The sequence below is a fragment of the Erythrolamprus reginae genome, chromosome 11 (genome assembly GCF_031021105.1).
Source record: "Erythrolamprus reginae isolate rEryReg1 chromosome 11, rEryReg1.hap1, whole genome shotgun sequence".
Taxonomy (NCBI): domain Eukaryota; kingdom Metazoa; phylum Chordata; class Lepidosauria; order Squamata; family Dipsadidae; genus Erythrolamprus; species Erythrolamprus reginae.
The window spans coordinates 27,962,289-27,989,773 of record NC_091960.1 but is presented as its reverse complement, the minus strand read 5'-3'; the positions used below and the strand labels follow the sequence as shown (position 1 = coordinate 27,989,773).

At 43.2% G+C, this 27,485-nt stretch overlaps 1 protein-coding gene across 4 annotated transcripts in view; it reads left to right on the top strand.

The window, feature by feature from the left end:
* Nucleotides 1–27,485, top strand: part of COL8A2 (collagen type VIII alpha 2 chain) — a 284,052-nt gene that overhangs the window by 138,393 nt on the left and 118,174 nt on the right. Inside the window, exon 1 of one of the 4 annotated variants that reach the window (XM_070764717.1) lies at nt 21,192–21,273. The exons of the other annotated variants lie outside the window; for them this stretch is intronic. The gene's annotated coding sequence lies outside the window, so the exon portion shown is untranslated. Of the gene's footprint in view, nt 1–21,191; nt 21,274–27,485 lie in introns of those variants that run through there. 4 annotated transcript variants of the gene reach the window in all.

Below are 27,485 nucleotides of genomic sequence, written 5' to 3'. Positions count from 1 at the left end.
ATGATAGTTCTGATTCTTGGAATAATTTATTTATTTATTTATTAGATTTGTATGCTGCTCCTCTCCGTAGACTCGGAGCGGCTCACAGCAATAATAAACAATATATAACAAATCTAATAATTTAAGAGAAACACTAAAAAAAACCATTATTAAAAGCAAACATACACACAAACATACCATACATAAACTGTATAGGCCTGGGTGAGATGTTTCAATTCCACATGCCTGATGGCAGAGGTGGGTTTTAAGGAGTTTATGAAAGGCGAGGAGGGTGGGGACAGTTCTAATCTTTGGTGGGAGCTGGTTCCAGAGGGTCGGGGCCGCCAGAGAGAAGGCTCTTCTAACCTTGTTTTCATTTGAAAAACCCTGGTTCCCTGATTTCTTGTGCCTGGCGCCTGCATTTAGAACAAAGTCCTTGGAGAGGGGCGGCATACAAATCCAAAAAATTATTATTATTATTATTATTATTATTATTATTATTATTATTATTATTATTTACAAGTTTTTGAAGATACGATATGAGCTTGAAATGGCATCCAATTTTTGCAGAACTTTATGTTGGATGCTAAAATGCAGCATTCTCGGGAACAAAATATCATACCAAACGTGTCCATGGTTTGTTAAATAAAACATAATTATGTAGGGGGTTTTTTAACCGAACATGCTTAATTACCTATAAGTAAATATTTGGGTTACAACAATGAGCAGATTCCTCTTTAGTGTGCTAAGAATGAATTGCCTCAAACTTCGGTTTATGAGACCATTGAACTGTAAACAGGAGTTTAGATCAGAAAGTTACTGCATGTTTTTGGTTTACATTAAATTGAATTTATCATGTCTAGCTAAGTGTCCCATTATAATTAATATAAATGATGGTTTTTATGCCACAAGCTTACTTCATATGGTTAGAGAGTTTCAAAGAATCTACAGCTGAATATAATAATAATAATAATAATAATAATAATAATAATAATAATAATAATAATACGAAGATCTAAAAATCGAGCTGCAACGACTCTGGCATAAGCCCGTGAAAGTGGTCCCAGTGGTACTTGGCACGCTGGGCGCAGTACCAAAGGATCTCAGCGGACATTTAAAAACCATCGGAATTGACAAAATCTCCATCTGTCAATTGCAAAAGGCTGCTTTACTGGGATCGGCAAACATAATTTGCCGCTACATCACGCAGTCCTAGGTGCTTGGGAAGCGCCCGACTGGTGATGAAATACGAAATCCAGCATAGTGATCTCGTTTGCTGTGTTGTACTGACATAATAATAATAATAACAACAACAACAACAACAACAACAACAACAACAGAGTTGGAAGGGACCTTGGAGGGCTTCTAGTCCAACCCCCTGCTTAGGCAGAAAACCCTACAGACAAATGGTTATCCAACATCTTCTTAAAAACATCCAGTATTGCAGCATTCACAACTTCTGGAGGCAAGCTGTCCCACTGGTTAATTGTTCTCACTGTCAGGAATTTTTTTCCTTAGTTCTAATTTATAGAATAATTCAAGGTTGTTGAGATTGGACAACACGGTGAGCTAATGTCAGTGGTCTAAATCTCATTCTAACGACCTTACTGAGAAGCCCCAAGGATTGAGGTTGCTCATTCTCAACACACTAAACTATGGTGTAATGGGATGTTCAAGTTGGGCATCATGCTTCTGTTCCATATTCCATCCAGGAATGCTAGAAACATATTTTGGACTACCATGCGTGGAAACTCTTTCATTAGATCTTGCAATGAACTCAGATGTTTGTGGTTTTGGGGAGGAAAAAACCCACACCAATCTGAAGCAGTCATTCCAAAAAGTTTGATCGTGAGTTATTCCTATAATTGGAATTGTCAGTCACAAATCGTATGTTAACCAGGAGACCTAGAGACGTTTGTTGGATGTCCTACCACATATAAATGATTAAAATTATGGACAAAATAGTTGGGCTGCATGGAATCCAATGAAATTTGGCAGAAAGGTATGCCAGAGACCTGGAGAAATGGACCAAATAGGGCCAAAATAGATGTATCAGCAGCAAAGTTGGATCATCGCTGCATCCATATCAAGCCCATGGTGGTTTTGGAGAGATCCTAATACAGGTGTTCCCAACCCCCAGGCCATGGTCCACTACCGAGCTGTGGCCTATTCACAACCTGACTGCAGGCTGGCACACATGCTCAAGTGATAAGTCAGTGCCTGCGATTGAGCTGCACCTGCGCCAGCCCCCGGCCTGGTTGCAAATAAACCACGGCTCAGTAGTAGACTATCACCTGTGGTTGGGAACTAGAGGTGGATTGCTGCCCAGACGGGAGGAATGCAGTGGAGTAGCGAAAATGGAGCTCCACCCCAGAGCACCCAATTTGCATTGAAAGATGTTGAAAGAAAATGCAGGGCGTCTTGAGCCGCTCCGAGTCCTCGGAGAGGGGCGGCATACAAATCTAATAAATAATAATAATAATAATAATAATAATAATAATAATAATAATAATAATAATTATTATTATTATTATTATTATTAATGCAGCCTCTGTGTTCTTCTCAAAAGCATTAAAAAAACCAAGCCGGCGATTCTGCTACAAATAAAAGTGTCTAGGAAAAGTATAGGGAGATAAGATCTGGAATTAATTCTATGTGATCTGAGTTTCTGCCTCCCGCTCCTTTCTGAATGGTTATAGTATTCTCTAGAATAGAGGTCTTCAAAGCTGGATGCAGAATTCTGGGAGTTGATATTCACCAGTCTCAATATCTGTCTGTCTGTCTGTCTGTCTGTCTGTCTGTCTGTCTGTCTGTCTGTCTCTCTCTATTTATCTATCCATCCAATCTATCATCTCTCGCTCTCTCGCCTATCTCTCCCTCTCCCTCCCTCCCTCCTCTCCTTTCTCTCTCTCTCTCTCTCTCTCTCTTCCCTGTTTTCCCCAAAATAAGACATCCCCTGATAATAAGTCCAGTCAGACTTTTGAGTGCCTGACAATAAGGCCAAGAACTTATTTCAGGGTTCAAAAAAATATAAATCAGGGTCTTATTTCCAGGGAAACATGGTGTTTCTGTCTGTCTGTCTGTCTGTCTGTCCGTCCGTCCGTCCGTCCGTCCGTCTGTCCATCCTCCCTCCCTCCCTCCCATCCCTTCTCTCTTATTTCAGGGTTCAAAAAATTATAAGACAGGATCTTATTTTCAGGGAAACACGGTACCAGAGTACTTCCACTCTCCTAACCAGCCGGGTATTTTTCTTCAGGTCCTTCAGCCAAATCAAACCTTTTTTTGGAGGTATTTTGAACTCCTTGTTCATCTGAATCCAGGTGGCCAAGCTCCAGTGAAACTTACCCAGCCTTTGGGTTCTTGCTCCTTCCTTATTTTTGTAACTCCTCTATTTTGCAGACTGGAAACTGCAAATATTTTAGCTGAATGTCCCAAGCATAATGTTTGGAAGAATGTATCCTGAACACCCACTCTAAAAACATTGTCCTTCGCTCAGAAATGTTGACAGAAAATCCTAACAAAGTCAAGGGAGAAATCCAATTATGTGTTGTTTTTTCTAAAAAAATTAAAATATCCAGTATCAAAGAGGACTGTAAAATGCACCTGGAAGAGGGCCAGCGTGCCCAGTTCCACCCATTCCTTCACTGAAGCCATTATCCTGGTTTTTGTTGGCATAAATTGTGGATTTGAAACAAATTAGGAAAACAACCCCTGGCATACAAGTCTTGTTTGTGGCTGCTAACTCTACCCTACTCTACCCTACCCTACCCTACTCTACTCTACTCTACTCTACTCTACTCTACTCTACTCTACTCTACTCTACTCTATCCTACTCTACTCTACTCTACCCTACCCTACCCTAGTCCAGTCCAGTCCAGTCCACATATCATTCCACTCCACTTCATTCCGTACTATTCTTTTACTTTACTTTAGACTTGATTTTACACTCTCTTTTTTGGGCCAATTCCAATGGACTCTGGGTAGTTTTTTCCGTTATTCCCATTTTAGTCTTAGAGATCTGCCGTACCATGAAATTCTGTCTCCCCCATTCCCGTTCTCTCTTTTTTCGGGCTCCATCTAATATACAGTCCATTTCAGGATTGCTGTGTAAACTCAATTCAGCTTTCTAATAAATTGAATTCTTGTTTGCCATAATAAATATTATTATTATTATTATTATTATTATTATTATTATTATTATTATTATTATTATAACAAGAACAACAAGAACAACAAGAATAAAAATACAGTCCGTCATATTATGAGGATGGAATGAAATCATTTTTAAAATACTAACTTAGGAGAAACCCCTAACCTATGTTTTTTTTTTCCTCTTCATAGCTATTTTAGCAGCCACTGAAAAAGGAGAAAAGAAGAGGCAGTTAAATGCTCTAGTCTTGACATTAACAACCTAGGCGTGTTATCTGGCTAGGAATTGTTAGGAAATAGCCAGCCAAGGAGGAGGGATCAAGTGGGGAATTAGCCTTCAGTCACTGCATAACAAGAGACCTAGAAGAGTCTCTGTCCATCTGTCTGTCTCTCCTCACTCCATCCTTCCTTCCCTCCTTCCCTCTCACCCACCCACCAGTTCCATGGAGCCTTGTCTGTTTGTTACCAAGAGAAGGCAAGCGGTATGGGGAGATTCTTGTACTATAGGTAGACCAAAAGGAAATACAGTGGTCCCCCGAGTTTCGCGATCCCGAACATTGCGAAACGCTATATCGCGATTTTTCAACCCGGAAGTAAAAACACCATCTGCGCATGCGTGCCCTTTTTTCTATGGCCACGCATGCGTAGATGGCGCCGGGCAGATCAGCTGCTGGGCGGCTTCCCTGGGTCTTCCCTCTCTTGCTGGCGGGAGGGCGAGCGGCGGGCATCAGCGAGGAGTTTGCGTGGGTGGCGGGGAAACCCCAGCGCCGCTTCCCAGCTGAGTCCTGAAGCCAAACGCGGAAGTTCGCTTCAGGACTCAGCTGGGAAGCGGCGCGAGCGAACCGCGTGGGCGGGCGAAGGGCGGGCGCGCGGGCAGGCAGGCGGCGGGCAGGCAGGCGGCGGGCAGGCAGGCGGCGGGCAGGCAGGCGGCGGACAAGCGGCGGGCGGACAAGTGGCGGGCGCGGCAGCAGCGAGGAGTTTGCGTGGGCGGCAGGGAAACCCCAATCTTCGGCTCCTCGCTGCTGCGGCGGAAGTAAAAACACCATCTGCGCATGCGCAGATGGTGTTTTTACTTCCGCACCGCTACTTCGCGAAAAACCGATCATCGCGAGGGGTCCTGGAACGGAACCCTCGCGATAATCGGGGGACCACTACCTCTCTCTACAAACACCTCTACTTACGAACTTTTCTAGATAAGGACCGGGTGTTCAAGATTTTTTTGCCTCTTCTCAAGAACCATTTTCCACTTACAAACCCAAGCCTCTGAAATTGTAACTGGAAAAGGCAGGGAGAAGCCTCCGTGGGACTTCTCTTAGAATCTCCTGGGAGGAAACAGGGCCTCCACCCTCCCTGTGGTTTCCCCAATCGCACGCATTATTTGCTTTTACATTGATTCCTATGGGAAAAATTGCTTCTTCCTACAAACTTTTCTACTTAAGAACCTGGTCACGGAATGAATTAAGTTTGTAAGTAGAGGTACCGCTGCAGTTGACTTCAAGTGTGGATCCGTTTGACTGGTCTTGAAACCAGTTCAATTCAATCCAGTGCAAGAGAACTGGTTATTAAATGCTCACGTACAATAGTCACAAGGGGAAAACTGCACATTTCCTACTCAAGAAAAGATGGTTCGCATTTGACAGAGTTCAGACATGCATAGGAAGCCAGAACCCTTACAAGATTATGTTCTCCACCTTGTCCAGACATAGTGGGAGAGTGGGAGTTTACTGTAACCCTTAATTCAATTGGAGCAACAGGAACTTGCCACCTAATGAAGAATTTAACTGCTCAAGATTCCCTTTTTAATAGAAACCGATGCACATAGTTGTGGTTTACGGATGAAAGTTTATCAGACTGTTCTGTTTTTAAATATCTGTTTCGTTCCCCTAAAAATTTGGGAGAAAATTTCAGCCATAAACCACAAATATGCATATCAATTTCTACATCAAACCATTTCGAAGTCAAACTGTGGCTACTGAATTTAGGAATGCAGCTGCTGGTTCTTAAGAAATACAGTTTTGAAATTCTGTTAATTATCCAACAGTATACTGTAGCAGCAATATTAAACAGGTGAGGGTTATTAAATAAGAGGGAAAACTCTTAAGAACTCATTCACCATCCACACTGAAAAAGGATCTGAAGCTATTTCTCTTGATGTTCCCAATTCTCCAAGTAAAGCCACAAGGGCAAAAATTTTCTAACCTTTTATTATCAAGAAATTCCATCCAACTCAAAATAAATTCTTTATATGGAAGATTCCACCATCCCCCGTCCTTTTTTATGTTCCAAAACCACTGCATTTCTTCAGCGTTTCAACTCCAGTTTAGCGAAACTCTATTATTTAGAGCAGGTTTCTGAGTTTGGGACATCAAAGCGATGAAACAGCTCTGGGTTATTTGAAGTTTTGAATGGTCTGTAGCACCTTTTTGACTGCTATTAAAATTGTTATTAAACAGGCAGAAGCAGAATAGGGATGGAAGGGACCTTGGAGGTCATCTAATCCAGCCTTCTGCTCAAGAATAGATCCAATACCATTTCAGACAAGTGGCTGTCTTAAAAACCTTCAATGGTGAAGCCCCCACAACTTCTGGAGGCAAAGCTGTTCCAGTGGTTATTTGGTTTCACTGTTGGGAAGCTTCTCTTTCATTCCAAGTTGCTTCTCTCCTTGATTAGTTTCCATCTCTGGTGGGTTTCTCCCGGTTCGGACTAATTCGCTGGAACCGGAAGTGACCCATGCCTGCCATGCCCCTGAACTGGCTAAACAAGACGGAAGGGACATCTTGTTTTTTGCTTCATTGCATGTACACCTGCCCGTGTGAAGCACCTGTAGGACTGAGCAAATCGGCAATGAAGAAAACTGGAACCCACTCTTCATCTAGAGGTTTTTGTGAGCTCAAGCCTTTTAATCAGATGTCTTATTTTGACAAACTGCTACCAAATTTCTTCTTTGTTTCTTTCTTTCTTTCCCTTTCTTTCTTTCTCTTTCTTTCTTTTTCTTTCCCTCTCTCTTTTTTTCTTTCTTTCCCTTTCTTCCTTCCTTCTTTCTTTCCTTCCTTCCTTTCTCTTTCTTTCTCTCTTTCTCTCTCTCCATTTCTTTCTTTATTTCCTTCTCTCTCTTCCTTCTTTCCTTCCTTCCTTCCTTCCTTTCTTTCTCTCTCTCTTTCTTTCTTTCCTTCTCTCTCTCTCTGTTTCTTTCTTCCTCTCTGTTTCTTTCTTTCTTTTCTTCTCTCTCTTTCCCTTCCTTCCTTCCACTTCCTCTCTCTCTCGCTTTCTTTCTTTCTCTGTTTCTTTTTTCCCCTTATTTCTTTCTCTCTCTTTCCCTTCCTTCCTCTTTCTTTCTTTCTCTCTTTCTTTCTCTCTCTCTCCCTTTATGTTCTATCAGGCTAAGTCATATCCAACACTTTATGACCTCATGGACCACAGCACACCAGGCCACCCAGAGCGCCAGTGTTTATTGCTTTGATGACCCTATCCTACTCTGCTATCCCCTTTTTCTTTTGCCTTCCATCTTTCCCAACATCAGGGTCTTTTCCAATGATTCTATTTATTTTTATTTTTTATTTATTTCTATTTATTTTGTCAATTACGTATTAGTAATATGCAAAGGTATAACGATGTTTATATACAGTACATTATACTAGTAAAAGAGAAACATTAGGACAGGGGACGGAAGGCATGCTGGTGCACTTATGCTGTTGTGTTTGGCTCTGGCCCAGCTTCTGCCCCAAGGAATGTGGAGGTGGATGCAGGGGAAACATCAACATGTCATAGGCCTGTTTTATTGCCGACAGAGTCAGATAGTGCAGAGAAGAAGGTGGGGGAGACTTGGAAGAGGGGGGCTTGGCACACAGCCCAGGAAGCCAATCTCCATTATCTTCGGTCAATTCGGATGAGGAAGTGTTAGACCCACAAGTGCGCAGAATTATGCATCGAAGAGACGAATTGAAGAAATATCACAGGAGATAAGAGAGGCCACCTGTGTTTGGGTGGGGCTCCAGTAATTAGAGCTGCTGGTATAAATAGCAGCGTGCTGGCTTGGGCCGTTGTGGAAGATTATCTGATCATTGTTTCTTCAGGACCGTGCCTTGCTGTTTCCAGACTTTGTTTGTTGATTTTTCACAACTTTGAAACTAAGGCAGAGCAAAGTGTGGGGGTCTCACTTCGTGGAAGAAGGAGGGCTGTGACGTTCTTTCACAGCTGCTAGCTAAGTACTTAAGGACTGATTAAGGGGATTGTACAGACTACCAGGCTGTTTTGGGACGAGTGCTCTTTGCAATACAACAAGGGTGCTTTGTTTCTTTTGAATTTTTGTGATAAAGAACATTGTTTTTGAACTTTCAAGTGTGTGTGTGTGTCTGAAATTTGTACTCTTGAATTTTCGGGAGACTCATACCATAGAGCCCGGCAGAACACTTCCTGACCTCTTAGGAATCCAGAGAGACAGTCTAAGGATAAAGTTTTGGGGGTTTGGTGACAAAACTACAGAGTCGGGTAGTGAGTTCCATGCATTAACTACTCGGTTACTAAAGTCATATTTTCTGCAGTTGAGTTTGGAGCAGTTTACTTTAAGTTTGTATCTGTTGTGTGCTTGTGTGTTGTTGTGGTTGAAGCTGAAGTAGTCATTGACAGGAAGGATGTTGTAGCAGATGATTTTATGGGCTATGTGTGTTTAAGGTGACATAGTGTTTAAAGTGACGTAGACTCCTTTCTACCCATTTGCTGGCCAAAGTATTTGAGCCTCAGCTTCAGTATCTTGGCCTTCCAAAGAACCATTGGGGTTCTTTGGTCAGTCTTTATTACTGACCGATTTGATGTCCTTGAAATCCAAGGGTCTTCTCTGCAGCCCCACAATTTGAAAGCATCAATTCTTTGGTGCACAGCCTTCCTTCTGCTTTTTTGGTTTACAGTATTGCTTATTCTAGACCAGTGTTTCCCAACCTTGGCTACATTATTATTATTATTATTATTATTATTATTATTATTATTATTATTATTATTATTTATTGGATTTATATGCCGCCCCTCTCCGAAAACTCGGAGTGGCTAACAGCAATCATAAACAGTGTACAATAATAATCCAATACTAAAAGCGAATTAAAAACCCCTTAATATAAAAAACCAACATACATACAAACATACCATGCATACAATTGTAAAGGCCTGGGGGGAAAAGGAATCTTAGTTCCCCCATGCCTGGCGGCAGACGTGGGTTGTAAGTAGCTTACGAAAGGCAAGGAGAGTGGGGGCAATTCTAATCTCTGGGGGGAGTTGGTTCCAGAGGGCCGGGGCCGCCACAGAGAAGGCTCTTCCCCTGGGTCCCGCCAAGCGGCATTGTTTAGTTGACGGGACCCGGAGAAGACCCACTCTGTGGGACCTAACTGGTCACTGGGATATTTGGACTTCAACTCCCAGAATTCCCCAGCCAGCTGGCTGGGGAATTCTGGGAGTTGAAGTCCAGGTATCTTCAAGTGGCCAAGGTTGGGAAACACTGGTCTAGTCAAAAACAGTTCTCCCCTTACTAGTCTATGGCTTGAAATGTTAGTGGTCCGTGGCATTCCAAAGTTTGAAAGGCTGCCTTATGGGTGGTGTTGGAACCCACCTCTTTTCATCTTTGCTGAAATAATATGGCATCCTGGTGATTAACTTCTTGAGATTTCTCATTGTGGAGGGTGAACACAACCAATTATTGTCAGAAGCAACCCAGGCGTAACTTAAATAACACCCTGCTAGAAACTAAAGCCTTACTGAGAGGAGATTGAAGGAAGTGGGTAAGGTTAGCATTGACAGAAATCTGCTGAGAACCGGTGGAATGCTGTGCCAAATGGCCGTGCAAAGAATCCATCAATGCATGGGAAGGATGAGAGGAAAGACCTGCAGGTTTGAGTTATTGGGATTGAAAGAGAAATTTCACACCGGCAACAAGCAATAAAGTCTTGCTTGGTTTAATTCTTGCTACCTATAGCTTCTTCTCCCACCAAGCTACGTCTTTAAGTCTTCCATTGAGGTGAAGATTCAGAACTAAGCCCAGCAGCTTACATTTTAACCATGTCAAGTTTCTATGATGTCCTGCCAAAATTTGGTTGTGGGAACCTGACAGCATTGATTAAGAGTATTTCCACTCTACCACAGTGGCAAATTGCTACCGGTACATCCAGTAATGGACAGCCAAAATTTTTACTGCCACACTGTGGGTGTGGCTTATTCTGTGGGTGTGGCTTGATGGTCATGTGACTGGGTAGGAGTGGCTTGCCAGCCATGTGACTAGGTGGGAGTGGTTTGAACGATCATCATAGTTCAAGTGAATTGGCATTGCCGCACAATACCTTTTCAGCTAAGGGCTTCACAAGGGGAAGAAGACCGCAGCCCAGACTTCTTTGGTGCAGTGAAGCTCTCTTGGCCTTGGGAGGTGGCCGCGTGAGGTTGGAGGCGAGCCAGGCTGCATGAGGGCAGGAAGGAGGAAAGAGGAAAAAAGTGAGGAGCACACAGCAGCAGCAGCAGTAGGAGGAGGGAAAAAAAGGAGAGCCGAATTGAGACCGGTAATTCAAGAAGTTACTGCCGCCGGTCAGCTGGAGCTGTGCATGCAACTACATTTCTGCCAGTGGAACTGCGTTCCACCCCGTCCTGCCTGTTGCCCACCCCTGGCTACATCCTTGTTCGACCGTATCAGTAGCAGCGGCAAATGACTCTCCAATATCTCTTTGAAAACTTCCAATGATGGATGTCCTACAGGTGCTTTTTCAGGAAGCACCTGGACTCTACAGACCTCCAGCAATGGAGCACCCATCATGTCTGGAGGCAACCCGTTCCACTGCTTAATTGTTGCCACTGTCAGGGAATGTAGTTCTAGGTTGACTTTCTCCTTGATTAGTTTCCATCCATTGCTTCTTGTTTTGCCTTCTGGTGCTTTGGAAGATAAGTTGACCCCTTCTTCTTTATGGCAGCCCCTCAAATATTGGAACCCTCTTATAATCTTAAATCTCATCACCGGCTCAAGGTTGACTCAGCCTTCCATCATTCCAAGGCGGGTCAAATGAGGACCTGGCTTGTGGGGGCAATATGCTGGCTCTGTTAAAAAGTGCTGTTGCTAACATATTGTAAGCCGCCCTGAGTCTAAGGAGAAGGGCGACGTGAAAATCGAATATAGAAATAAAATAAAATAATGTCACTCCTTCTCTTCGTTAGACTAGACATATCCAGTTCCTGTATCAATTCATCGTAATTTTCAGCCTCCAGTCCCTGAATCATTTTTATTGCTCTTCTCTGCACTCTTTCCATTTTTTTTTTTTTGCTAAATATAGTACTGAGGTTATGTCGCTGCATTTGAGGTCACACATTTGAGGTTCAAGGAAAAATTGTACAAGGTGAAGAAGTTCAGCCCTAGCCACAATTCCCCTCCCAAAGTGGTGGTTATCTTCTCTCTAATGGTAAGGTTGGAAGCCAAGGGGATTTGGTGCTTGACTTTTACAACAAGATTTGGGTAAGGCAGATTTATTTCTTAGATTTGTATGCTGCCCCTCTCCGTAGACTCGGGGCGGCTAACAACAGTAATAAACAGCATGTAACAAATCTAATGTTTAAAATAATTAAAAAACACTTATTAAAACCAAACATACACACAAACATACCATGCATAAATTGTATAGGTGGGGAAAGGGTAGTTCAGTTCCCCCAAGCCTGACGACAGAGGTGGGTTTTGAGGAGCTTACGAAAGGCAAGGAGGGTGGGGGCAATTCTGATCTCCAGGGGGAGCTGGTTCCAGAGGGTCGGGGCCGCCACAGAGAAGGCTTTTCCCCTGGGCCCTGCCAGACAACATTGTTTAGTTGACGGGACCCGAAGAAGACCGACTCTGTGGAACCTAACCGGTCGCTGGGATTCGTGCGGCAGAAGGCGGTCCTGGAGATATTCTGGTCCGATGCCATGAAGGGCTTTATAGGTCATAACCAACACTTTGAATTGTGACCGGAAACTGATCGGCAACCAATGCAGATTGCGGAGTGTTGATGTAACATGGGCATACCTAGGGAAGCCCATGATTGCTCTCGCAGCTGCATTCTGCACGATCTGAAGTTTCCGAACACTTTTCAAAGGTCGCCCCATGTAGAGAGAGTTACAGTACTGTATTTCTTGGGGGTTATACAGAAGATTGCTCAGCATACAAACTTTGCCCCTGTTCCTCAGGTTCTGCCTTGTGAGGTTGTTCCACGCTTTGGCTAATGGTAGGGCTGGCCTTGTTCACAGATTGGTTTTGAAGGTTACATTGAACTTCAGCTGGTTTCCAAAAGGGTTCATTTGCTTTAAAGAGAGCTGGTTGCTCTCAGCTTCCACTTGAATGAAATGCACAGATTTGTTAAATTTATGGTTAGCAGGGCTGCCTGCAGAAGGATCAATAAATGTATTGTTGTGCTGATTATCCACTGGGAAAACATATCTACCAGCTGAGCGAAGCTGAGGGAGAACCCATAGGTTTAGCTCAAAAATTTGGAGAAGTTTGTTAGAAAGAGTGGAGCCGAAAACTCTCTCCAGATTGTCTTCTACTGAACCATTAGCACTAATTCAAGTGACCCTGAGGATACAGATAAACCTCCAAATGCTTCAACTACCCTCTAAAAGGATGCAAATGACCAACTGTCTGCAAGCGATATAAATCCTTCTGTTCCCCACCACCCAGTCAGAGCTGAAGAAGCTTCTTAGAAAAGAAGGGAAATATCTTCAAAGAAAAAGAAACAAAACAGAACATCCTGTTTCCTGTTGGAAAAGCATCTTTAGGACAACCATAACCTGGGCGACTGGGAATCTCTATAGACTTTCTTCTACTGAAAGTATGTTTTGTGGTTGACCAACTCACTCTTGCAATAATTTTCTGAAATCACCTACAGCAAATTGGCAAAATGGTGATTCATAGGAAGAGCTGCAAACTGGGATAGAAATAAACTCCTGAATTTTTTTTTCTCAGAATAATGAAGAATAATAAAGTGAACACAAGAACAAGGGGACACAATCTGAAGTTAGTTGGGGAAAAGATCAAAAGCAACATGAGAAAAGATTATTTGACAGAAAGAGTAGTAGATCCTTAGAACAAACTTCCAGCAGACGTGGTAGATAAATCCACAGTAACTGAATTTAAACATGCCTGGGATAAACATATGTCCATCCTAAGATAAAATACAGAAAATAGTATAAGGGCAGACTAGATGGACCATGAGGTCTTTTTCTGCCGTCAGACTTCTATGTTTCTATGTAAACAATATCCCAAGAAGATACAACACCTAATAATACATATGTGCATAGCATATGTGCAATATTGGAAAAACACCTCAATCCCATCAGAAAATGTACTTACAGATAAAATTTACAGATGTGCAGAGATGGACAGCCTGACAATGGAGCTAAAAGGATTAAACAATTCAGAATACTGTACTGAAACATGAAAGAGATAGAAATATAGAAGATTGACTGCAGAAAAAGACCTCCTGGTCCATCTAGTCTGCCCTTATACTATTTCCTGTATTTTATCTTAGGATGGATATATGTTTATCCCAGGCATGTTTAAATTCAGTTACTGTGGATTTACCAACCACGTCTGCTGGAAGTTTGTTCCAAGCATCTACTACTCTTTCAGTAAAATAATATTTTATCAAGTTGCTTCTGATCTTTTCCCCAACTAACTTCAGATTGTGCCCCCTTGTTCTTGTGTTCACTTTCCTATTAAAAACACTTCCCTCCTGAACCTTATTTAACCCTTTAACATATTTAAATGTTTCGATCATGTCTCCCCTTTTCCTTCTGTCCTCCAGACTATACAGATTGAGTTCATGAAGTCTTTCCTGATACGTTTTATGCTTAAGACCTTCCACCATTCTTGTAGCCCGTCTTTGGACCCGTTCAATTTTGTCAATATCTTTTTGTAGGTGAGGTCTCCAGAACTGAACACAGTATTCCAAATGGGGTCTCACCAGCGCTCTATACAGGGGATCAATGGTACAATTGGATTAGGGGGAAAAAAGAAAAGACTATAAAACAATGTGAATTGATTGATAAAAAAAAAGAACTATGTAAATATACGATATATGATACAATGCAAGAAAATGGGTATGGATCTGTGTTAAAACATTTTGATGTTCTAAAAATGAAAAATCAATTAGAAAGAAGAAATATTTAGTAAATAACATGAATTAATGACATTCTACAGATTAAATCCATGTTCTTGGATATTTATTTATTTATTTATTGATTGATTGATTGATTGATTGATTGATTGATTGGATTTGTATGCCGCCCCTCTCCAGAGACTCGGGGCTGCTAACAGCAACAATAAAGCAGTGTACAATAGTAGTCTGATGTTAGAAATAATTAAAAGCCCATTAATATAAAAAAAACCCAAACATACATACATACATACCATGCATAGAATTGTAAAGGCCTAGAGGGAAGAGGGTCTCAATTCCCTCATGCCTGACGGCAGAGGTGGATTTTAAGCAGCTTACGAAAGGCAAGGAGGGTGGGTGCAATTCTAATCTTTGGGAGGAGTTGGTTCCAGAGGGCCGGGGCCACCACAGAGAAGGCTCTTCCCCTGGGTGCCGCCAATCGACATTCTTTAGTTGACGGGACCCGGAGAAGATCTACTCCGTGGGACCTAACTGGTCGCTGGGATTTGTGCAGCAGAAGGTGGTCCCTGAGATAATCTGGCCCGGTGCCATGAAGGGCTTTATAGGTCATAACCAACACTTTGAATTGTGACCGGAAACTGATCGGCAACCAATGCAGACTGCGGAGTGTTGATGTAACATGGGCATATTTGGGGAAGCCCATGATTGCTCTCGCAGCTGCATTCTGCACGATCTGAAGTTTCCGAACATTTTTCAAAGGGAGCCCCGTGTAGAGAGCATTGTAGTAGTCAGGTTTCGAGGTGATGAGGGCATGAGTGACTGTGAGCAGTGACTCCCGGTCCAAGTAGGGTCGCAACTGGTGCACAAGGCGAACCTGGGCAAACGCCCCCCTCGCCACAGCTGAAAGATGGTTCTCTAATGTGAGCCGTGGGTCGAGGAGGACGCCCAAGTTGCGAACCTTCTCTGAGGGTCCAATGATTCTTCCCCTAGGGTAATGGACGGACAGATGGAATTGTCCTTGGGAGGTAAGACCCACAGCCTCTCCGTCTTGTCTGGGTTGAGCCTGAGTTTGTTGATATTCCAGGGAACCAGGTCCAATTTATAGATAAAAAACCGTACATCCCTCAAGTATCCAGTTTCAGTTTTCAGCCTTTGGAAAAGATTCCAATCAGAAAATTTGCAGTCATAATATTGGTTGATAGGGAGTAGCTTTCTCCAGTTTAATGTCTTCCAGTTGTGGTGGGGGATTATGAGAGGATTTGGGGAATAAATCGCTCAGGAATGTTGGGAATTGCAATCCTGACACAGCTGTAGGGTCACCAGTTTGTATTCCTATAACATTATTTAGTATAAAGGCTGTGTCAATGTTCTAAGTTACATTCTTGGGCACTTCCCAAATACCTCTCACCAACCCCGGGGGAGCAGGAATGCTGACCCAGAAGGGCCATTGGCTTCATCCATTCCCCAAACTCTTCTTCTGCCTTTGAAATCTTCGTCGTTATTATCTGCTAAAGAACCATCACCATCTTTCTTACCCACCCAAATAGAAGAGGTGTTGCTGAAAGTGGAAACTTCCTCCCTTTCTCCCTTCCTCCCTCCCTCCCTCCCCACAATTCACCTCTTCCTTCCTTTCCTTCCTTCCATTCATCCTCCCTCCTTCCCTCCCTTCTCCCTCCTCTCTCCCCACAATTCATCTTTTCCTTCCATTCATCCTTCCTTCCTTCCCTCCCTCCCTCTTTCCTTCCTGCCTTTCTTCCTTCCATCCATCCATCCTTCCTTCCATTCATCCTCCCTCCTTCCCTCCCTTCTCCCTCCTCTCTCCCCACAATTCATCTTTTCCTTCCTTCCTTCCCTTCCTCCCTCCCTCTTTCCTTCCTTCCTTCCTTCCTTCCTTTCATCCTTCCTTCCATTCATCCTCCCTCCTTCCCTCCCTCCATCCCTCTTTCCTTCCTTCCTTCCATTCATCCTCCCTCCTTCCCTCCCTTCTCCTCTCTCCCCACAATAAATCTTTTCCTTCCTTCCTTCCTTCCATCCATCCTTCCTTCCATTCATCCTCCCTCCTTCCCTCCCTTCTCCCTCCTCTCTCCCCACAATTCATCTTTTCCTTCCTTCCTTCACTTCCTCCCTCCCTCTTTCCTTCCTTCCTTCCTTTCATCCTTCCTTCCATTCATCCTCCCTCCTTCCCTCCCTCCATCCCTCTTTCCTTCCTTCCTTCCATTCATCCTCCCTCCTTCCCTTCCTTCTCCTCTCTCCCCACAATAAATCTTTTCCTTCCTTCCTTCCTTTCATTCATCCTTCCTTCCATTCATCCTCCCTCCTTCCCTCCCTTTCCCCTCCTCTCTCCCCACAATTCATTTTTTCCTTCCTTCCTTCCTTCCTTCCATTCTTCCTTCCTTCCTTCCCTCCCTCCCTCCCCATTTGAACAGGACCAGGATCCAAATGACAACATCCTTCTGGGCGCTTCTAGCATGCCTTGTAGACCACGGTTTGAGACACGGAGCCGGCCAAAGGAGATGTACTGAATTGTTGTGGTTAGTAAATAGGCCTGCTGTCGGCAGTCTGCATGGCCGTGCATCGCCATGAATAGCTGACTTTGTAATGCCATCTCCAGCCATCAGGAGCTGAGCCAGGGGCTGAGATCCCACTGTGGAAAGCTCAGGCAGGGGAATACGGGAGACAGAGTTGTCAACAGCTCCCTGCCGCTCGGCCAGAAGGATCTCGGGGAGGAGGATTCCTTTTCTAACCGTAACCTTCTACAAACAAGTCAGACAGGCTACAGTCCTATTACACTCAACGTAACTCCTTTCCAAGTCATTGTGTTCGGAGTCAGGTTTCTAAATTTTCCAGCGTGGCTGCATTACAACACGTTTCATATTTTGTGTGCAGCCAGTGGCTGGCCATCTTCATAAGTGGGCTAATGAGGGGGGAAACAGAACTCTTTTTGGGGACAGTCCTAATTTCTTTGTGGGGCGGAGGGGCGAAGCCTCCCTGGTAAATTGCTGTCTCTATTTGGGTTTTGGGTGATTTCTGAGAAGGGGTGTGGTTGCATTCTAGAATGTTGTTAGTATTCACGGATGGGTTTCTTCCCTCTCTCTTTCAAAATAATTAACGACAGCCTGGTATGTTGATCTGGTTTGGTATCTTCTGTTGTTGCTTTTAAACGAATCGTAAAAACCGTCCCAGACAAAACAAAATAGAAGGCCACCCTGCTTATGTCCTGCTGGGCTTCATTTTGACCAAGAAAATCCATCTGGTTTTTTTTCCTTTTCCTTGGTCACTACTAAGACAAGAATCCCCCAGAAGTTGTTATCTAATGGCAATTGTTGTTGAAATAATTTTTAAATACATAAATTACTGTATCGATGCAATGCAGTACAATACAGTGGTAAAATCTACTTATCTTCCCTACTGTTTTGGAAGTGCGGGCTTTGCATTTCACTCACACACTTTCCTGTAGGGTTGCTGTGATAGTTTATTTATTCATTTATTTGTGATATTTATATGCTGCCCAACTCCAGGAGGACTCTGGGCGACTCACAATAATCACAGCAATTAAAAAAATAATACAAAAGTGCAACACAATAAAAATAGCAAATAGCATAAAAATACATAAATAACCCTAAAACCATGCATACCCTCAATCATTCCTAGTCTCTGGGCGGCCAGAAAAGCCAGGTCTTAACAGCTTTCTGGAAGACTGGTAGGGTGGGGATAGTATGGATCTCTGGAGACAGTTGGTTCCAAAGGGTTGGAGTTGCCACAGAGAAGGCCCTTCCCTGCCGGCCAGAAAAGCCAGGTCTTAACTGCTTTGCGGAAGACTGGTAGAGTGGGGATAGTACGGATCTCTGGAGACAGTTGGTTCCAAAGGGTTGGAGCTGCCACAGAGAAGGCCCTTCCCTGCAGCCCCACCAGCTGACATTGTTTGGTGGACGGGACCTGGAGAAGGCCAGCCCCGTGGGCCCGTATTGGTCATTGACAGGTATGAGGCAGGTTGTTAGTGTAAGGATCGGTTGCAAGCAGTGATGGGCTCCTACAGGAACACAGTTCCGGTAGCAAAATTTGGAGCTCCACCCCAGAGCACCCAATTTGCACAGAAAGATGTTGAAACAAAATGCATATAAGCCACGCCTATGATGTGGTAGTAAAAATGTTGGTAGCCCATCACTGATTGTAAGTCACATTTTTCAGCGGTGACATTAACTCCGAATGGTCATACATTGAGGATTAATCCAAAGCATTTAGAGACCCCTAGGTTGGGTGGGTAGAGGGGGACCTTCTTCAAAAGATGCTGACCTCAAATGGCTATGTAGGTCACAAATCAGTTCCTAAGCATTGCTACTCAGACATCAGAATAAAATTAGAAGGGACCTTGGAGGTCTTCTAGTCCAACTCCCTGCTCAAACAAGAGACCCCTACACCAGTGATGGAGAGCCCACACACATGCACATGCATGTATGCATGCAGGCCTCACTAAAGCCTCCAGACTTCTGGTAGGCCCATTTGGCTGTTTTTCATCCTCACCAGTCTTCGTTTAGCCGTTTTTGGCCCTCAATAGGCCTCAGGGAAGCCTGTGGATGGTAGAAAATGGCCCCACCGGAAGTTTGAAAATGAACTTCCGGTAGGCCCATTGGGACGTTACCCCCCACTCCTGGCCTAGGTTTCAGGAATGGCCCAACAGGCCTACCGGAAGTTTGGAAACAAATTGGGTCCATTTTTCGCCAAGCACAGGCTCCAGAGGCTTTCCTGAAACCTGGGGAGAGCAAAGATGGACTCTCCCCCACCCTCCAGAAAGCTGATAACCTGTTGGACAGCGTGCACATGCGTGCTGGAGCTGACATAGGACAGCGCCTTGTGTGCCCTCAGATATGGCTGTGCATGCCACCTGTGGCACCCGTGCGCTAGGGTTTCCAAATGTAAAATAATGCACTTGGGGAAAAGGAGTCCTCAATCTGAGTATTGCATTGGCAGTTCTGTGTTAGCAAAAACTTCAGAAGAGAAGGATTTAGGGGTAGTGATTTCTGACAGTCTCAAAATGGGTGAACAGTGTGGTCGGGCAGTAGGAAAAGCAAGTACGATGCTTGGCTGCATAGCTAGAGGTATAACAAGCAGGAAGAGGGAGATTGTGATCCCCTTATATAGAGCGCTGGTGAGACCACATTTGGAATACTGTGTTCAGTTCTGGAGACCTCACCTACAAAAAGATATTGACAAAATTGAACGGGTCCAAAGACGGGCTACAAGAATGGTGGAAGGTCTTAAGCATAAAACGTATCAGGAAAGACTTCATGAACTCAATCTGTATAGTCTGGAGGACAGAAGGAAAAGGGGGGACATGATCGAAACATTTAAATATGTTAAAGGATTAAATAAGGTCCAGGAGGGAAGTGTTTTTAATAGGAAAGTGAACACAAGAACAAGGGGACACAATCTGAAGTTAGTTGGGGGAAAGATCAAAAGCCATGTGAGAAAATATTATTTCACTGAAAGAGTAGTAGATCCTTGGAACAAACTTCCAGCAGACGTGGTAGGTAAATCCACAGTAACTGAATTTAAACATGCCTGGGATAAACATATATCCATCCTAAGATAAAATACAGAAAATAGTATAAGGGCAGACTAGATGGACCATGAGGTCTTTTTCTGCCGTCAGTCTTCTATGTTTCTATGTTTTGCCATCAGGGCTCCACACCATTTCAGACAAGTGGCTGCCCGGTCTCTTCTTAAAAACCTCCGGTGATGAAGCACCACAACTTCTGAAGGCAAAGATGTTCCATTGGTCTCACTGTTAGGAAGTTTCTCCTCAATTCTAGGTTGCTTCTCTCTTTAGTTAGTTTCCATCCATTGTTGGTTCTTTGTGTGTCTTGCTTTCTGAAGCTTTGGGAAATACGTTGACCTCCAAGGGACCTTCCCATTCTATTCTTCTTTATGGCAGCCCTTCAAATTCTGGGATACTGCCATCATTTATTTCATTTATTGTTAGAGTTGAAAGGGACCATGAAGACCATCGAGTTCAACCCCCTGCCCAAGCAGGAACCCTATAGTACACCAGTCAAGTGGCAGTTCAATCTTCTCTTAAAAATGTCCAGAGTGTTGGACTTCACAATGTCCGCTGGTAGGTTGTTCCATTGGTTGATCGCTCTGACCGTCAGGAAGTTCCTCCTTATCTCCATGTTGAATCTCTCCTTGGTCAGCTTCCAGCCTTTGTTCCTCGTCCGGCCCTCTGGTGCCCTGAAGAATAAAGTGATCCCCTCCTCTCTGTGACATTTCCTCGTATACCTGTAGACTGCTATCATGTCCGCTCTGGCCCTCCTTTTCTCTAGGCTATCCATGCCCAGTTCCCTCAGTCTCTCTTCGTAAGTCTTGGTTTCCAATCCCTTAATCATCCTGGTTGCTCTTTTTTGCACCTTCTCCAGAGTTTCAATGTCTCTTTTGAAGTGTGGTGACCAGAACTGAATACAGTACTCCAGGTGTGGTCGGACCAGGGCGTAGTAGAGTGGTATTAAGACTTTCCTGGTCTTGGAGTGTATTCCCCTGTTGATGCAGCTTAGGATTGTGTTGGCTTTTTTAGCTGCTGCTGCACATTGTTGGCTCATGTTTAGTTGATTGTCCACCAAGACTCCGAGGTCTCTTTCGCAGTCGCTACTGCTAAGAGGGGTTTCTCCCAGGTTGTATGTGTGTCCAGGGTTTTTTCTGCCTAGGTGAAGGACTGTGCTCTTGTCGATGTTAAACATCATTTTGTTGGTGTTGACACTGTGTGTCACCTCCTCGTCTTTCTTTTCTCCATTCCCACTTCCTGCAACCGTTCTTCATAGGTTTTAGACTCCAGGCCTTTAATCATCTTTAATTGCTTTTCTCATCACTTCCCCCACCCTCCCCAAAAATTACGCTGTGCATAACCCTGCAATAATTCTTATTTTCTCTTCCATGGTCTACTGTACATCCAGAACGACATCCCACAGCGAGCCCAGAGCAATTCTAACAGGATCAATAATCTTTTCCTATACAGAAAATGAGTTTGACATTCAGAGAAGCTTAATGTCAGGTTAGCCTTTTGATTTCTCTCTCTCTCTCATGGTCTATTAATCTTTTGGAGCAATACCAGGTCATTTTTTGCTGCTTTGCACACCGACCCTTGGCTTCAGAACTGGTGAGCTATTAAATCAGCCCCAGGGCAGCATTTCAGATGCATATGCCCTTCTTGCCTTGAGCACGAGACCCACATTTTGCATTTTATTCACTGCAAAGGACAGAATCTTTATTGCTCTTTTTATTTCTCCTGTTGTTGCAATGACGTGGGACGGTTAGATGTTGAAGCCCGCCCCCCTGTGGCTCATTGTTTGGAGGAAGTTTGGAAATCCTTATTTAACCTTGAAAACTGATTTGCAAAACTGAGATTGAAGTGATTGCAGTTATTTTTGCAGACTATAAAAAAAATGTGCAAATGCTTTTTCTCTGTCCAGACCAAACGCTTTTAGCCTTTAAGGTTCCCCACCCCACCCCTACCATATTTTTCTGGCTTCTCTATATGCTTATATGTTAGGGAAGGTTGAGCTGTTCTTTCTTCTTATTCTTAAAAAGTTTAAATTGCTTGATTGGGGTGGTTTTTAAATTATGTACAATTATAAGGATTTTAAAAGGAAGAATTGTCATTTCAAATTTCTTTTAAGCCTTTCCTTAAAAAAACCTCCACCCCCACCCTGCACACAACTGCACTGGGTGTTCCTCAGTTGTATATTTTCTTTTGGCTACTTTATCCTTGGCCACTGGAATTTTCCGTCCCATTTCCCCACAGTTGTCTTTGTTTAGCTCAGGGGTCCTCAAACTTGGCAACTTGAAGACTTGGGGACTTCAACTCCCAGAATTCTCCAGCCAGAATTCTGGGAGTTGAAGTCCACAAATCTTAAAGTCGCCAACTTTGAAGACCTCTGGTTTAGCTGTTCTCCTCTATCAATATGAGGCCTTCCCCCATCTTCTGGATATGCTTTCCAGATGAATTGGATTTCAACTTCCATTAGTATCATTTTTCAAACTTGGCAACTTTAAGATGCCGGCTGGGGAATTCTGGGAATTGAAGTCCGTACATTGTAGAGTTGCCAAGTTTGGGGGAAAAAATACCACTCCGGGCTATGAAATTATGGATTTTATAGCATCTGGACAACAGCAGTTTGGAGGAAAGCAGGCATTAATTTGCTTTTTGCTTGACCTTGGCTTTCTCCAGTTTCATCATCATCCTTTTTAGTTTGGCTCACCAGAATAACTCCTAAGTTATTTATACTGTAGTAATTTACTAGCTAGGCTTATATGGCCCTCTTCTTTGGGTTCAGCCCCACAACCACTGTCAATAATCATTGCTCAGGTAATGCCCAAGTTATAGTAGCCTCAGAAAAAGTGAATTTACAATCCATCCTTGAAGTTATGACTATCATGCCACCTCTATAGTCATTTGGTCATAGTCCCGGCACTTGGAAGCTGGCTCACAATTATGAAGGTTGCAGCATTTGTGCAGCCCAATGACACCAATTTCCGACCTGCGGGTGATCCTGGTGGGCACACGGGTACCTGGCAGTGGGAAAGATTTCATTTCTGCCCAAGTGCGGCAAGTGAAATCTCGTGTGAGCAAGATTTAGAAACATAGAAACATAGAAGTCTGACGGCAGAAAAAGACCCCATGGTCCATCTAGTCTGCCCTTATACTATTTTCTGTATTTTATCTTAGGATGGATATATGTTTATCCCAGGCATGTTTAAATTCAGTTACTGTGGATTTATCTACCACGTCTGCTGGAAGTTTGTTCCAAGGATCTACTACTCTTTCAGTAAAATAATATTTTCTCATGTTGCTTTTGATCTTTCCCCCAACTAACCTCAGATTGTGTCCCCTTGTTCTTGTGTTCACTTTCCTATTAAAAACACTTCCCTCCTGGACCTTATTTAACCCTTTAATATATTTAAATGTTTCGATCATGTCCCCCCTTTTCCTTCTGTCCTCCAGACTATACAGATTGAGTTCATTAAGTCTTTCCTGATACGTTTTATACTTAAGACCTTCCACCATTCTTGTAGCCCGTCTTTGGACCCGTTCAATTTTGTCAATATCTTTTTGTAGGTGAGGTCTCCAGAACTGAACACAGTATTCCAAATGTGGTCTCACCAGCATTCTATATAGCGGGATCATAATCTCCCTCTTCCTGCTTGTTATACCTCTAGCTATGCAGCCAAGCATCCTACTTGCTTCCCCTACTGCCTGACTGCACTGTTCACCCATTTTGAGACTGTCAGAAATCACTACGCCTAAATCCTTTTCTTTTGAAGTATTTGCTAACACAGAACTGCCAATACAATAGTCAGATTGAGGATTCCTTTTCCCCAAGTGCATTATTTTACATTTGGAAACATTAAACTGCAGTTTCCATTGCTTTGACCATTTATCTAATAAAGCTAAATCATTTACCATATTGCCGACGCCTCCAGGAATATCAACCCTATTGCACACTTTAGAGTCATCGGCAAATAGGCAAACCTTCCCTACCAGACCTTCCCCTATGTCACTCACAAACATATTAAAAAGAATAGGACCCAGAACAGACCCTTGTGGCACACCGCTTGTAACCTGACTCTGCTCAGAATACTCGCCATTCACAACAACCCTCTGGTGTCTATGCTTCAGCCAGCTGCAAATCCATTGAACTATCCAGGGATTAAGTCCAATCTTCACTAATTTATCTATCAGCTCTTTATGTGGAACCGTATCAAAGGCTTTTGCCAATATTTTTGCTTCCGCACATGTGCAGAAGCAGAAAATCAGTGAAAATTGCTGAAATCTCACTCGCTCCAGCGTCGCCGCATGCGATTTTGCTTACTGTGCATGCGCAGAAGTGAAATCTCATGCGGGGTGCATGTGCATGCGTCAGGAGCACACACTTGTGCATGCATCCTCAAAATCGCTACCAGCACAGAGCACCTTACTGTTCTGGTAGTGGTCCACCACTGCGCCAACTCTGTTAATCTGTTGAACACACTTCTCTTAAACATTTTTTTTCTAATTGAGCTTCAGGATGTGCTGAAAATTACAGTCTGTATAAAGCTCGCTCTACAGACTATCCTGATCTCTATTTTAAAACCATTTCTCTTGCTGTAAGTTCATGTCTTTAACTTATAGCAGTTATTCTACCTTCTAGTTTTCTAGCAGGCACCTTTTTATTATGATTTTTATTTCATGCTCAGATCAACTGTGTTTTGGGCTGAATCCATGGTCTGAGCATGCATGGAAGAGAATTTGCATGAGAGGAGCGAGCATGCACATGCGAAATGTCGCAATGCGAACCGGTGGTGAAAAGAAGTGGAACCCACCCCTGGTTCCAACATACCTAGAGGCACTAGGATGGAAGATTATGTATGTATGTATGTATGTATGTATGTATGTATGTATTCATTCATTCATTCATTCATTCATTCATTCATTCATTCAATTTTTTAATGCTGCCCTTCTCCTTAGACTCAGGGTGGCTTACAACATGTTAGCACTTTTTAAAAACAGAGCCAGCCTATTGCCCCCACAATCTGGGTCTTCATTTTACCCACCTTGGAAGGATGGAAGGCTGAGTCAACCTTGAGTCGGTGATGAGATTTGAACTGCTGACCTGCAGGTCTAGCAGTCAGCTTTAGTGGCCTGCAGTACTGCACTCTACCCACTGCGCCGCCTCATCTCATTTTCATTTCATGAAAGTTAGAATAGAATAGAATAGAATAGAATAGAATAGAATTCTATACTGGCCAAGTGTGATTAGACAAGGAATTTGTTTTGGTGCAGATGCTCTCAGTGTACATAAAAGAAAAGAGACATTTGTCAAGAATCATGTAGTACAACACTTAATGATTGTCATAGGGGTCAAATAAGCAATGAAGAAACAATCAATATTAATAAAAATCTTAGGATACAAGCAACAAATTACAGTCATACAGTCCTAAGTGGGAGGAAAAGGATGATAGGAATGATGAGAAAAAACTAGTGTAGAGGGAATTATTTGTCTAGTAGAGTGATGGCGTTCGGGAAAAAATGTTCTTGTGTCTAGTTGTCTTGGTGTGTAGTGCCCTTTAGTGACTTTTTGAGGGTAGGAGTTGAAACAATTTGTGTCCAGGATGCGAGAGGTCAGTAAATATTTTCACCACCCTCTTTTTGACAGGTCCTCAATGGAAGGCAGTTTGGCAGCAATTGTTTTTTCTGCAGTTCTGCAGATAATTTCAACTCAAACCATTTGTCCATCATGGCCCACATTAACCTACAGTGTAGGGTTGTATCAAACCTAAGTTAAGTGTAAGTTAGAAAAATGGTAACCATCACCACACGAAGGAAGGATGAGGCTGAAGACAGAGGTTGGGTCATCCAAATAGGGCCAGGATCCTCTTGATTGCAATGGTGGAAGATTGCAAGGGTAGAAGATTCAGTCGAAGGGTGAACTTTGTTCCTTGTTCTTCTGAACAGCCATTCATCATGAGATGGAGCAACTCAGCTGGCTTTTCTGCCACTCAGCTATGAAAATTGCCAATCACCATGTTCTCCCCACATTTAAGAAACTCATAAAAATGTGTTGGCCTGGGAGAGAAGGTGGGGAGCCAGTTTATGACCAGTTACTAATTGGAAACGGCTGTTTACCAGCAATAAAACACGGTTTGCAAACAAATTGAAAGACCCAAACTTTGTTAGCCAAGGATTATGAATCTTTCTGTTTGGACCTTGATCTGTATTAGGAAGAATGGTAGCGGTCATTTGTAAAACCTGGGTCAGAGAGACCCACATTCAAGTCCCCATGTGATCATTGTTGGGGTGAACTGGAAATTAAGTCATGGAAACTGACTTCCCATTTCAAATAAAAAAAGAGAAGTAGCCCAGCTTCCAGACAATTCTACCTGGATGACTGAGACTCTTTATCGACATTATTGGTGAAGTTGGTCTCTCTCTCTCTCTCTCTCAGCCAAACCTACCTTGTAATGTTGCTATTATTGGTAGGATGGATGGAGTAAACCTAGAGGTGAAATCTACTTCCCTTCCCTTTTGGTTTGGAAGTGCACGCTCTGCGCTCGCACACTTTTTTACCCGCACTCCGTTTGTGCATGCACTTTTTCATGGGTTAAAAAAAGAGAAAATGGCGGCGTCTGGGTAAGTGGGCAGAGCCTTGCGCTATCACCACTACCAGTTCTCTGAACCATGTGCTGCTGGCGCTACCAGTACGTCTGGACTGGCCCAAACCGGTTGCATTTCACCCCTGAATAGACCTCTGGGTAAGCTGCCTTGAACCCCTAAAACAGTATTTTTGGCTAAAACCCATTATCTTAAAAACAATTGATACTACATAATCATAACCACACATAACTTTTAATGGTCAGAAGGGAGGCATGTACATAGATGGGTCTTAAGGCTCCTGCGGAAGGCGGGGAGGGTGAGGGCAGTTCGATCTCCGGAGGGAGCTGATTCCAGAGGGCCAGAGCCACCATAGAGAAGGCTCCGCCAGATGACATTGTCTGGTCGACGGGACCTGGAGAAGGCCAACTCTCTGGGACCTAATTGGCCGCTAGGATTTATGTGGCAGAATAAATCCCAGTGGCCTACTGTCTACTGTTGATATCGCTCTACCTAAGAAGTCTGTAAAGGGGGCATTCATAAGCATTCAGTGTGCTTACCTTCCCTGTCCAAAGGTTCCCTTTTATTTGTACCCATCTTATGTATATAAATAATGTTATACCTGTGTATATTACAAAATACATACTTGACAAAATAAACAAATAATAAAGTATAATATCTAGAACAGACCCAATTCAGTCCACCTGTTAATGCAATGTTTCTCAACCTTGGTAAGTTGAAGGTGCTGGGTGGAGAATTCTAGGAGTTGAAGTCCACATATCTTCAAGTTGCCAAAGGTTGAGAAACTACTACTTTGGTGAATAACACCAATATAATTCAGCTTATGCCTGTGTTCTTGTTACAAGTTATAACATGATGAAGGTGACCGCTTTTGGCGGGACAGTCGCGATTTTTAACAATTTGTCTCGCATCCCACAGCGTTTTTTAAAAGTCCTGATTTTTGGAAAGAATGCATGACAACAAGATAGGGAACGGCAGGAGAACGGGAAGGGAATATACAGTTTTCGGCTATTTCGCCAGGATATGAGTTTTATATTATTTTTGTTAATTTTATATTAAAGTTTAATAAATAATAATAATAATAATAATAATAATAATAATAATAATAAATTATT